Source organism: Arachis duranensis, chromosome 9 (assembly GCF_000817695.3).
Source record: "Arachis duranensis cultivar V14167 chromosome 9, aradu.V14167.gnm2.J7QH, whole genome shotgun sequence".
NCBI classification, from domain to species: domain Eukaryota; kingdom Viridiplantae; phylum Streptophyta; class Magnoliopsida; order Fabales; family Fabaceae; genus Arachis; species Arachis duranensis.
In genome coordinates, this window is record NC_029780.3 from 119,159,920 (window position 1) to 119,174,701 (window position 14,782).

Here is a 14,782-nt window from a genome sequence, read left to right on the forward strand (position 1 = left end):
GAAATAGAGTATTCCTGCATTTGATCTTTGGTCTTCCTTAGGGTTTAATGTAATTCTGTAAAAGCTCTGTGGGTGTAATAGGCATTGTACACAAGGAAAGGGATGAGAGTGTATATAAGGGGCATCACACAAAATGACGTCGTTTTGAGTGACAGGGACTTATGTGTCCCTTTTTCAAAAGCTCCATCCCACTAACGTGTCACGTGAGAACGCCGTTAAGCCAGATAAGCAGAGGGGGAGCCAGGTCAGCCTTTTCCGTCAGGTCTGACGGTGGCTTATGGACGGAGGGATTGATCCGTCTAATTTTTAGAGACGTCAGGGACTTAAAAGTATTTTCCAATGGTCAGGGACAAAAATGTCCGCGGGTTAAAAGATTAGGGACTAATTTATCATTTTCTCTTATCAAAATCATCATCATCAGAAAGTTTTAAACAATCTTTAATAAAGTCAACTCAATTACTAATCATGCACAAACTCTATTTTTCTTTTTTCACAACTAGAAATTCAATGCATATTAATGAGTCAAATATCCAAATGTTGAACCAAAAATAAAAGCAAATTCATAAACTTCCAAGCCATTGTAGTCCATGAGAAGGCAAGAACAAATATGATATAAAAGAGATTCCAATACTAACATTAAGGAGCATGGGTAAAAAACAACAACTATTTCCAGCAATAATATGACAACACATGCACAATCAAGGAACAGAAAATAACCACTAGAAATTACAGTTTCATCAATTTTGGTAATACCATATTAAAATCACAATGGTCACGCATAAGATTAATAATTAAGCACACAAAGCAAGAAGTAGAAGAGGGCAAAAAACTTAAGAAGCTGGGAAGGAAAGAAAGAAAATAGAGAGAGAGAGAAAACCAAGGAAGAAGAAGGAGGAGGAGGAAGAAAGAGATTAGACGGAAAGGGAGGGGGAGATGTCGGCGGTGACAGAGGGATGAGACGTTGCCACCGAAGGAGGCGGTGACGGTCGTTACTGAACGTAGAAACTAGGAAGGGAATACGGGAAAAAGGATATAATGGAAATTTAAAAAGTTTAATAAGGGTATTTTTTAAAAAAATATTATTAAAAATTTTGGTATTTGTTTTTAGAAATTTTAATTTTTAATTTTTGTATTTTTTAAAAATATTGAAAGAATTAAAATTTTAAATTTTTTAGATTAAAATTTTAGTTTTAATTTATCACCACCAAATATAATACTAAATCTTAACTTTTCTGTTCTAGTTGATCTTTAGAAATAAACATTGCTTTTGTAACAACTAACTAAATATCATTTTCTTTTATTATATGATGAATGTACAAATTAAACTCATATTTTAATTATATAATATAGTAGTATTTTGAGACAAAAAAAGTGTCATGTTAATAGGATTTTGGTGCTCTATTAGAATTTGGGTGCTCTATTTCAGGATTTTGGTGGCTATTAAGAAATTTTTTTTAGATTTGATCGCTCTTCAGTACTCATCAATCGGCTCTCTCTCTTTGATTGCATTGTGTTGTCAATATGCAAAATAGAAGGGATAACCGGCAATAGAGAAACGAGGATAGTGGTGAAGAGAATGATGGACCAATCTGTTTGGAGGAGGGAGATGTCTCTAAGAGAGTCAACGCCTGTTCTAAAAGCCTTGTTGAAGGATTTTTTACTGACAAAACCTTTTCGGTAGGGACGCTAGACAGTGCCCTTAAAACCATATAAGGGGATTCGGCTGGATTTAGGGTAGCTAACATGGGAGATCATCAATACCACTTTTCTTCGATCATGAAGGGGAGGCTGCGAGAATAGAAGGGGGATTTCCATAGTTGTTTAATGATTATGTTCTGCATTTAAAAAAATCAACTGACTGGGAGAGTGCTACAGAGAGCTGAATTAGACTCATTCCAATGCAGGTGCAGTTTTGGAGTTTGCACAAAAAATGTAAGATATTGGAAGTGAATAACTGACTAAGTGGAAAGCTCAGAAGACTCTAGACATTAGTTTCTTAAATGTCAGGGGGAAGGAATAAAGAATCATCAAGACAAGGGTAGAAATTAATAGCGACAGAAAATTCAAAGACAATCTACGAGTCATTGGACCAGATCAAAGGAACACTGGAAGTAGGGCTGAGGTATGAACACCTTGGAAAATTCTGCACTTATTGTGCTCATATAGGGCACGAGGAAAAGACATGTAACAAGTTGTTTAAAGACTCAGCCAATGAATGTGTGCATCAAGACCAGATTGAACAGTGGTTGAGGGTAGATCAGACAGAAAAGATGGTGGATACATTTAGGACTCATGATGGTGAAAGCCCTGCTAGGTCCGTAGCAGAATCAATAAGGAATAGGAAGAAACCAACCCCAACATAGCTGATTAATAGTTTTTCTAGTCTCAACATGAAAGAAAATGACAGTAGAAGAAATGATAAAGTAGAGGACAAGGAAAACAAGGTAAAAGACACTGGTAGAATCATTCCTGAGGAGGAGTGGAGGTCTATGGAGTATCACGGTAACCGTGTTGTTCTAGGGGAACTGAATTTGCAATTAAATACTGAATAACCGGTGAGCATAATACAGTACCGATGAAGATCTTTGCGAGAGGTTTACGCCTAAAGAGTATGGCTAGACAGGGGAGAGAGAACTATGGCCTTGTTAGTGGAACCAAGAGAAGATCTGAAGGGAAGGAGATGGAAGAAGGCCAGAAAAGAATATGCCTAGATGAAATGCAAAACTGAGACATTGAGGTGGAGGGTGTTAGCCATCAATTGGCACCCACAAGCCCATAAAGATACTTACATGAAATTGTCAGAATTTGGGAAGACCCATAACAATTCATAACCTTAAAGGGATCAACAAATTCCACTCTCCCGAGATTGGTTTTCTTTGTGAGATCAAAACTCAATCTCGAATGGTGGAAAGAAAGTTAAAGTCGTGTGGTTTCTCTAAATTTTTCCTGGTTGACCCGACAGGAAGAGTTGGTGGACTAGCATTATGTTGGAAAGAAGACACCGAAATTACAGTCATTCAACATTCTGATGGTGGACTAGCATTATGTTGAATGAGACTTGGACATTGATGGGGTTCATATGAGCTGTAATGATTAGGTGGGGCAGCGACAATTTGAGGACATTACAACCATTATACAACAATTGGGAGGTAAAGTGGTGATTTTTTGCGATTTTAATTCCATCACTAACCAATCTGAAATAGTTGGCGGTGGACTTAAATCTTCCCAATCAATCTCAACTTTCAATTACTTCATTGGGAATAATAGGTTAGCGAATTTGGGCATGCAAGGTAGACAATTTACATGGAGTAATAAAAAGAAGAGCGGAAGAGCTATTGATAGAGAGGTTGGACAGATTTATGGCCAGTGAACAGTGGCTAGCCAGCTGCCCACACGCAACTATTGTTGACATTATCAGAAATTGGATCAGACCATGCACCACTTATTCTCGAAACTAATCCAACTAATGAACAATTGAAAAGGAGATTTTAGTTTCAAGAAAGATGGTGTGTTGTGGAAAATGTTCAAAAAATAGTTCAAAAATCTTGGAGGATTGAGATTGAAGGGTCTCCCATGTATAAGCTGGCCTAGAAGCTAAAGTACTGTAAACACCAAATTGTGGCATGGCAATGTTAAAAAAAATCCAATACCAGGAAAGTTATGGCAGAAATTGAAGGCCAATTGGAGGAGCTAAGAGCTGCAGGCATAACTGGCAAGGAGGAGATCTCAGAATTTGAGAATCGATTAGAAGTGGCTTACTTGCAAGAAGAACATTATTGGAAGGATAAATCTGGAGTTAAATGGCTAAAATAAGGCGATAAAAACACTTATTTCTTCCACCAAAAATTCAAGACTAGAAGCCAGAGAAATAAGATTTGGAGGCTAATTGGAAAGAATGGAGAGACGGTAACAACTAATTCGGCCATTGCATCCGTGGCTGGGGATTACTACAGAGACATCTTTGCTTCCTCCTTTCAGGCCGACCCAGAATCATTCCTAACTGATTTTGAGCCAAAGGTTACAGCTACCACGAACCGGAGGCTACAAAGATCAGTCTCTATGGAAGAAGTTAGGCGAGCGGCTTTCAGCATCCACCCCTAGAGTGCTCTAGGGGAACATGGAATGACAGCAAAATTTTATCAATTCTTTTGGAAAATAGTAGGAAGTAATGTGTTCAAAGCAGTTACCAGCTTCTTTGGTGGAGTGCGCATACTGAAAGGTTTCAATCACACAAATATTTGCCTCATTCCAAAAATCCCTGATGCGAATATCATGAACCAGGTGAGACCTATTAGCTTGTCTATAGTGTTTTATAAAATTATTTCAAAAATCCTAGTGCACCGGCTGCAAGGTTGTATGAATGACTTAATTATCCCTAATCATAGTGCCTTTCTTAAGGGAAAACTTATCTCTGATAATATCTTGATTCCACACGAATTGCTGCACTATTTAAAAAACAAAAAAGATTGGTCTTCAGGTTGAAATGGCTATCAAGTTAGATATGAGTAAAGCTTATGATCGAGTGGAATGACACTTTCTATGGTTCATCTTGGAGAAGCTTGGTGTTGGAACTAGATGGACTAATTGGATCCGAGAACTAGTCACAACTGTTTTTTATTCCGTTGTTGTGGAAGGTCAACCCTATGATTTTTTTTTTAAAACCAACTAGAGAAAGGAGATCCTCTATCCTCGTATCTATTTCTTTTTTGTGCAAAGGGTTTTGCCTTTTTGCTACACAAAGTGAAACAAAACAGGTAGATTCAAGGACTACAAATTAGTAGGTGATGCCCCACTATCAACCACCTCCACTTTGCTGATGACTCCATTCTTTTCTGCAAAGCCTCGGATGAATCTTTTGACAGCATTCTAGGCATATTAACTGACTACGAGAGCTTTAGTGGAAAAAATGTTAACATGGATAAATAATTAATTTTCTTCAGCAATAACACCCCTGAAACAGTCAGAAATTCTCTGGCAACTTGACTAAATATAACTCATATTGGTGCACAAGATAAATACTTGGGGCTTCCTTCTATTATCAATAAATCTAAAAAAGCTACTTTCAACTCAATCAAAGAAAGGGTACAAAAGAATCTTATGGGATGGAAACTTAACGTGCTATCTAATGCAGGAAAACATATTCTCATCAAAGCAGTAAGTGAAGTTGTTCCTATCTATACACTTTCCTGTTTTCGTCTTTCGGACACTCTACTATCAAAAATTCATAGTATATTCTCTCAATTTTGGTGGAGTCAAAAGGGGACAGAAAGGCGTATGGCTTGGGTGAGCTGGGACAAGATGACACGGAGTAAAAAAGAGGGTGGCCTTGGGGTGAAGGACTTATGTGTCCAGAACCTAGCTCTATTGGGAAAATAATTTTGGAGATTAGCTACGCAACCTAATTCCCTACTGAGCAGAATGTTAAAGGATATATATTTCAGATATGGAAACGCATTAACTACAGAGGTTGGAAGCTTACCTTCATGGGCCTGGCACAGTATTCTGGAAGGGCGCAGAATTGTAGAGAAAGGCTTGAACTGGAAAGTAGGATCTGGGAGCGGAATTAAAGTTTTTGGGGACCCCTAGCTACCACCTCCTTTTCCTTTCTGCATTAACTGGAATCAATCTTTCCAACCGTAGTGTAACTCAATTTTCTGGGTGAAGGACCTCATGCTCAACCCACGGTCATGGAACTAGATTCTAATTCACAGTGTTTTTCCTTCGAAAATTGCCAGCAGAATCCTCGCAATTAAACCTACAAGTGAAGAAGATAAATTGCAATGGTGTCTCAACAAGACAAACAGCTATGATGTCACACAAGACTATAACGTTGCTTACCAATTCTACCATGTTGCAATTGACCATTGCCCAGACGTAATGCGGAACCCCCATCTCTGGTCTCAAATCTAGAAACTTGCAATCCCCAAAAAATCTAATTGTTCCTCTGGAAGGTGTGCCATAAAGCCCTCCCATTAATGCTGAACCTCAATGCCAGGTTTACTTCTTTAAACCTAGAATGTGTCCGTTACTGCAATGACCGTGAATCAATTAATAATTGTCTACTTACTTGTGTAGAGGCGAGAAGCATTTGGGAGAAAAGCTCTTTGGCCAGATTCCTACCTTCTCAACCATACGGTCACTTCCATCAATGGTGGCTGAGATTGAAGGTAAACGTTGCGCAATAGAGCGACAAAGAGGATAAGCTCAACTTCACGGCTATTATCTGCTGGTAGAATTAAATTGCTAAATCTTTGGGTGTTTGAGAGAATGAAGGTGACACCAGAAAAAAGCTTGGAGGCAGCTTCGAGATCTTCCACTCCTTCAGACAAAATAGCAAAACCTTACAACCCTAATTTATCGGCTCTTTCTTTTTTGTCTAAAAAGTTTATGTTTAATTATTCATCACTTAGTTGATTTTACTGGGATACCCCCATTTTCTTTGTTGCTTTCGCCTGAATTTTGGTCTGCTTGTATTCCTTTCATTGTTGGAATAAAATAACTGTCTTTGGTAAAAAAAAAAAGTATTTTGAGTAATGAATACTTTTTTTTTCATATAATTTTTAAAATATTTTAAAATATTTTAATATTTAATTTAATTTTTAATATTTTAAATATATTTTATTATAGGGTAAAGTATTAAATTGGTCCTTTACGTTTGGACGTAATCCTGTTTTGGTCCTTAAGGTTTAAAGTGTTCTATTTGAATCCAAAAAAGTTTTATTTAGCTTTAATGTAGTCCTATCGTGAGGTCAAAGTCAAATAATTAACGAAATGTTCTACATGACAGCAGTACAAGAACAAGGTCGATAATTTGGAGAACAAGTACAAGCTCTAAAGGCACAAAATCAACCGTGGATGCATCAATACATTTATTTATCATTCTCTTTAATTCTATAGAAAATATTTCATTTAAATTATAAGAAAAATGATAAATAAATGTTGATGTATCCACGGTTGATTTTATGCCTCTGGAGCTTGTACTTGTTCTCCAAATTATCGACCTTGTTCTTGTATTGCTGTCATGTAGGACATTCCGTTAATTATTTAACTTTGATCTCACGGTGGGACTACATTAAAACTAAATAAAACATTTTTGGATTCAAATAGACCACTTTAAATTTTAAAGACTAAAACAGGATTACGCCCAAATATAGAGAACCAATCTAATACTTTACCTTTAATTATATTCTTAGAAGTTAATATCGTTATTGGAGATGCTAATTAACATGGCAATTATATGTTAAAGTATCACTTACCCTTGACAACTTAGACTAACATATTAATGACACATTAGTATAGAATTGATATGTAATTTATTGTTCATATTCAGGGTATAAACAAAAATGAGTTAATAGTCAAAAGTGTTCATGAAAGATATTTCAATATTTATTTTTGTCTCCAAAAGATAAAATTAATTAAATTCGTTTTCGAAAGATAACCACCTTAGTCGCGTTAGTCCTTCTATCATCTCCTACGCTGATGTGGCTAACGCTAGCTAACATGACCTGTTAACTGCCAGCGTAGCACTCGTTTAGTGTACCTTCTTGTTGCTGATAAGATAAATTTATTAGATCAATTTAAATCAGTCTCTGAGTCCATGAACCCTAATTCCAAATCCAAAAGAATCGAACCTCACCTCCATAGCAAATTCCATATTCCCAGGTAAGAGATTCAGAAATTTAGGAAGTAAGAAACTAAGCAATGACGAAACATATGTAGGCATGAATGGAAATGCCAAAGAAGAGATGGCCGCTAATGTTAGTGGCATTTTTGTCTCTTTCCACTGCCATGGTTTTCTTTATCAGACCCAACAACTCCGTTTTCTGCACCACCACTATTGCCGCCGACAGCAACCACTTTGTAGACTAAGACAATCAAATTTGCTCCTCTCTCCAACTCAGAAACGCTCTCTCTCCCCTTGATTTCATGAAGTTCAAGTTCGTTCTCATGGTTTTCCACAAACTCTCCCTTTCAGATATGTTCTTCGTCTCTTTTATTTTTTCTCTTACGCCATTAAATTCAGGAAAAAAAAGAATGTTATTATTTTTGTCTGTGTTATTATAGATAAAAATAAATTGTCATATAGCCAGAAAAAAAAAATAAAATAGGAGTAAATCACATACTGCCGATTAAAACAGAAAATAATATAGCAGATTTGTACACTAAATTTTTATCAACAAAGACCTTCCTCTATCTCAACTTTAAGCTGGACATGATTGACATTCATGTTCCAACCTGAAAGGGGTATTAGAATATATAGATATAAAAGTAGTCATAGTGTGAACTCTATCTCATCATTATATATAAAAGTGCATGCTATGGTGTCTATATACATTTGTCTAACTTATTAAAAAGAGACAAAAATAAATATTTAAATTAACAAATATAAAAATAAATAATTTTTTAATATTTAAAACTTACCATAAAAGGCAAGTTCGGTAATTTCGACACCAAAATTATAGGCACCACAGAATTTGCCATACATAAATAGGCTCATGTATATTTAAGTGGGTAAGTTTTGAGTTTTCAATTTCATGTGTTTTTATTTTTCTTTTCATGAAAAAGTCTAATACATAATAAACGAGATATTTATCTTATTTATACTCTAAAAAAGATATATAAAATGATATAAAAACATAAATATTTTTTAGATTATACATATTGATTTATATACATAAAAAATATATCCCTTCACATGAGAGCGGATTTACTAATTAAAAGTTCACATGTTTAGTTAAAAACGAAGTTAGAATTATACAAGTAGTGTAGTATCTAAAACCAAAACGTACAGCATAATAAGAATATAAGATCTACTACCATTTCTTCAACTTTTTCACATAAATTAATCTCTTCAAATTTTGAGTGCTCTAAAAGGGTTTAACATTATGAAATGAATGCTTTCCATAATTATATTTCATTTAAGAGGAAAGACGTTATAACGTTGAATTTTCAATATTCACTCGGTTTCGTGCACATTACCACAAGTCATAGTTGGCATAATAATTGTCATGAATTGCCTCCAACTTAAAAGCTTCAGCCTTGTACTAAGACTAGAGAGCCTCCCTCACCCCCTTCTTTAAATACACCCCTTTTTCCGGTTTAATACAGATTGCTCAAGAGTATATAATTTTCTCTTTTTAAAACGATATGTTTTAACGTCTTCATTGCAATAAGTGCTAAATACAAAAAGAGAAGTTGAAATTAAATGAGAAAACATAATACATATAGACTATAGGGTTCCCTCCAATCTATATTTCTGTTATTTAATTGCCATGTTACTACTATAAAATTGTACACATACAATATGAAAATAATCCATATAGATAGCAGGTCCCCTATTCTGAATGCTTGTTCATTATAAACTAACAAATATTCAATTTAACCTTACCATGCTTAGCTTTCTCTCTACAAATGAAATTTAATGAGAATAAATGATAAGGGAAAGAAGATCATAATGGAATTAATTATATATTGAGGAACATAAGAGAAAAGAGAAAGATCCAAAAGAAAAAGGACCACACTCAAATATGAAATATGAAGTAAATAATAGGGGATGGGAAGGGTAATGAAATCGATCATAAAAAGCTAAGAAGGTGTAGCCAAAGGTAACACAGTCTAGTTGCTTTTCATAGCGGGCCTAACATAGCTTCATAGGTCTTTTTCTTACCTATATTTAATAATATAATTTTTCTCCTACTTCCAGAAATTATTTTTAATATAGAAATAAAAATGGTGGTTTGGTTGAATATTGATATTTAAAGTGTATTACAGTATTGTGGAACTCATTCAACACGCCTCCCACGTGTTGCCTCACGTCCCCACGTGTTGGCCAATACGCTGCCACGTGTTGGCCAAGATGCTGACACGTGTCCAACATGCCCCTCATATATTGCACCACGTCTCCCACGTGTTGACTTTTTACCTACAAAATCCACCCATTTATAATTATACCAAATAATCCCATTTCCCAAAAAAACACCAATATTTCTTCCATATAAAAAAAAATCAGCCTCCTTCTTCTCTATTCAGTATATCATATCTACTCACATATACTATGTTTCATTTTTCAACCTCAAAATTAAATTAATGGGAAATAAAAAGATTGAGCGGCACAAGAAGGAACCAGTTAGTTTGTGCTGTTGGAATGTCAAATCTCAGGATGTCATTCACATTCAGTTCTTGTTCATTTTGTTTTATATTTTTATTTGGTGTCTAGTTTTATTATTTTATGAAAAAATATTAATGCAACTCAGATGAGCTCAATTAAAAATGATTATTTTACATTTTATGCATGTACTTCAATTAATTTAAAAATATTTGTCTGGAAAAAAATATTTAAATATAAACTATAAAAAATATCCTTGAATTATTAAATAACAGATAAAAATACATTTTAAATTTATTACCAACAAAAATATAATTAAAATATTTTAAAATATGACAAAAATTCTCAACCATTAAATATATATTCTCAAAAATAATTTTAAAGATCTTCCTTTTATGATTTTTTTAAATATGTTTAGAATAATGAGAAATTTTTATCCTTAAAATTTAGTAATTTTATACCAATTGAATATATTTTTATAATTATTTTTGTCAATAACTAAAAATATTTTTTAAAAAATTATAAAAATAATTTTTGTCTATTTTTACATATACTTTTCTAATAGATATCCAAACATTCTCATAAAACTGAGTCAAATCTCAAATGTACAAGGGATTTATTAAATAAAAAAGTTGTTTATCATATGAATTATTTTTTTTATTTTTATATTTAAAATATTTTGAAATTATTTTTAGTATCAACAAATTAAAAATATTTTTATTTATAATTTGATCTTGAAAGGCATATTCAGTGAGTTATTCAAACTTAAACTGACAAGTTCATGAGTTCATGACTTTCTCTTTGCTTTCTTTCGAAGAAAATTTTAATTTCTAGTACGAGCTAATTGGTTCTGTGAAAAAGAGATTAAAGAATGATCACATACATGTGAAGCTTAAACTTTAGCAATAATAGTTGTATTAATCAAGTAGAATTATTAGCATAATTAATTTTACGCTATCTTCGTTATTATTTCGGTGAAGGCTATATTTATGTTTGTATGTTTATGTATATTGGATCGATAGTTTCATACTGTTTTTGCAAAACTGGCCTGAGTTGATGAGTTGATTGAGTAATTAGTTTATTCGTCTGTTAAATAAGTATTAGAGTTTAAATTATATTTTATACATGCATTAATTAATCAGCTAATAATAAACTTTTAAAAAATTTAAATTTGCGATACATTAATTGTTAGTCAATTGGATTAGAAAACATTGTGAGCAAGAAAAAAAATTATGTTTTTGCAATCATTAAAACTTAAAAGCAAATCTAAATGCTAACCCTTCTGTTTGGTGTTCTGGAAAATATTCTATGCTCAAACATTTTAATTTTTTGAAAAATTAAGACTACTGAATTTTTTTTAACGTAACATGGAAATTAAATGAATTGAATTGAGACTACTCCATCTATATATACGTTTTTGTATATAGCCCTTGTTTTGCCTCTCAAAAAGTTAAAATTAAACTTATATTTAATAATTAGACCTCAATATTATATATGCTAAAAAGTTCAAAGCATAAAATAAAAACATCACAAGTTCCAACAAAAAATATTAAACAAAGCATAGAATAGAGATGATTAACAATTTGGCATCCGAAAATTTCAAGTGCTGATAAGAAGGATATTAAGAGATGTTATCGACAAAAAAAACTCTTAAATAAACTTAAAATTTAACAAAAATGATCAAATTTTAACTGCTCCTATTTTTGTTAACAAAAAACGCTTAGCTGACTAATTAATTAGATGACATGGCGGTTCGAATCTCGCCTTGTGCATGCATCAACTCATTGGCTAACAGTAAACCTTTAAATGGAATTTAGTACTGCGACGGATTAGTCCTTGACCTGCCAGACTGGGAGATACCGTGAAAAACAAAAAAAAATTAGATGACATAGCACAATAAAATATTATTTGACATTTTTAATTAATTTAAAATTATATAAACTCTAATTTTTTAAATCAATTATTCTCCTCCCTCACTCGTAGAGGCGAGCTAGTGAGTTTCGGCGTGGACCTAGTCAAACTCAACGGACATATTGGCTTCGACGTAAGAATTGACGTTGAGCTCAGAGTCAAATTCAACCTTGAGTTCTGCGGCGATGATAATGATTATATATGACCTTGCTCATTGCCGCCGCCTTCTTCTTGTTCTTTTTCTTCTTCTGTCGATGCTGGCATCTTCTTCTCTCTCTCTCTCTCTCTCTCTCTCTCTCTCTCTCTACTTTGTGTCTTCTTCTTCGTCTTCCACTTTCTCTTTTATTATGTTCACTCTTCTACTTTCTATCTTTTCTTTTCTGTCTTTACTCTTCAGATCTTTTTTTAATTGCACTATGTTGTTATCATTGAACTGTGTGAATATTGTTGTTGTTATTATTGAACTGTTATTGGTAATCTTCGTCACCGTCGGTTCCTACAACCAAGCTTTGTTTATTTCTCTCTAAAGGGCTTGTAGTTCATTATACCAAAGACTTAAAATGAACTATTGAAATTGTCGAGAGAGTACCAAATGCTGACGAAGGTTACCGACTTTCGGTGGACAGCATAACGAGTCTTTAAGTAAGTGGATGAACAGCGTAATGAGTCTAAGGCTATAGAAGCATTCACCAACGTTGATAGGTAAATGCATTGCAAGCAAATAGAGCAGAGAGCTTACCGTCTATTTCTATTAGATTAAAGTTGTGAGCCTGTTGTAGTCGGTCCGTGAGTACTTGCTATATTCCTACGTTCTTGCACGGCTAGTTCTTCGAGCCCTACTTCTCCCTTCCCTCTCTTCCTGTTCATTCTACCGTCCAAAAAAAGGCTGTATGGAGTATAGCCAAGTGGTAAGGCATCAATTTTTGGTACCTGCATGCAAAGGTTCGAATCCTTTACTTCAGATTATGAACACCCGATCGAATTTTTCAAGAATGAGCTGATGACTACAGGGGAAGCTGCTGATTGCTGTCCTTGAACCCAGCCCAGGAGGAACGCATGGTTCCCTGGCGCTTCATGGGACGGGCGTTCAAAGTCCTCCTCCCTCTTATCTAAATCTCCCCCGCTCCCCATATGAATTTGAACTACAATTCTCTGGATAGTTTCACTCAATTATCCTTCCTGCCTAAGCTATAGAGATGGAGGACTCCCCCACTTAAGATAAATAATAGCTCAATCTAGTGATTTCCTTATATTTGGCCTTAAAGGCCTACAACTGCTCATTCTGTGGAATTTCATCACTAAGTAATTTATCCAATTTCATAAGTAGCTAATTTTATTTAAGGCATTAGTAAGATTTCTAGAACTAGAGAATAGGCTATGAGCTACATCGAAAGTGGAAGGGAATCCCACCTACTACTAATAGAGGTAGGCACAGAGACGGATGTACTCAGCAGGTAGTGGGGGCAACTACCCCCAGTGAGATTGAAAAATTAGTGAGTAATTCTTAGTGAAATATTTAATTTGCCCCCACTATCCAATTAATTTTGACCCCACCCTCCAAATCTCTAACCTTTCTCTTTCTCCTTTTTTTTAATTTGTTTCTCTGCTCCAGCCTCCAACCTCCAACCTCCGCTTCTAGACTACAGCAGTCCAGCCCTCCAGAGTTACTGCCTTCTGCTGCCACTCTCCCACTCCGCCAGTTTCTCTGTCGCTGTCTCGTTCAGCCTTTCACCCGCGTTGGCTCCGTCTCTACTGATTTCTCCTTGCATCGCCGCGTGCCCGCGTCTGGTTCTGCCGCTGCGTTCCCTCGGCGTCTGGTTTTGTCTTCTTCTTCTTCTTCTTCTTCTTCTTCTTCTTCCTCCTCCTCCTCCTCCTCCTCCTCTTCCTCTTCCTCTTCCTCTTCCTCCTAGTCTTGGGTGCCGCATCGCTGTTGGGTTCTGCCTAGTGGAGTTCAGGGTTCTGCAGTTCAGTCTGGACTCTTCACTCTTGCCTCTTGGTACATACATTTGTGATTTATGAATGATGATTGTTAATTGCTTTTTGTTAATTGCCTCTTGGGTTCTGTAGTTTAGTTATGTGATTCTATCTATGTAATTGTTACTGTTGGAATTTAGAAATCAATTTTGTTGCTGTTGGAATTTAGTTCATTAGTTGTTGCTGTTGGAATTTAGAAATCAAATTGTTGTTGTTGTTGGAATTTTGTTGCAGTTTAGTTCATTAGTTGTTGCTGTTGGAATTTAGAAATCAATTTGAATGATGCATTATTATCAATTTTGCATATATAATTTTATACTGTATTTTTTAATTTGTGTAAAATTGTAAATTATTTATATTAGTCAATCAACTTAGGTTTATAATTTTATTCTATTAGTAATGGAGAAATATTTCAAAAGAACTTCATTGTTGGAGGTTGGATCCCAAAACAATTCGTTGACCTCTTCTAACAAAAGGAGATTTTAGAATTCAAAGTAGAGAGTCTTATAGTAGATTCAGGACAATGATCAAAGATTTTAAGTTATCATCCAAATGACAGAGACAAAGATAGGTGTGCATATTTGTGAAAAGGTCCTTATGGAAAATGAATTTTTAAATGAGTGTTTAGTCACATATATAGAAAGAGAGATATTTGATTGTATTGACAATGAAAAGATTATTCAATCTTTTTAAGAAAAAGATGAACTCCAGAAGAATAGAATTTTAAATTATTTGTTACTATTTTAAATTATTATTTTATTGTTTTAATTTATTAGTTAAATAATTTGAGAA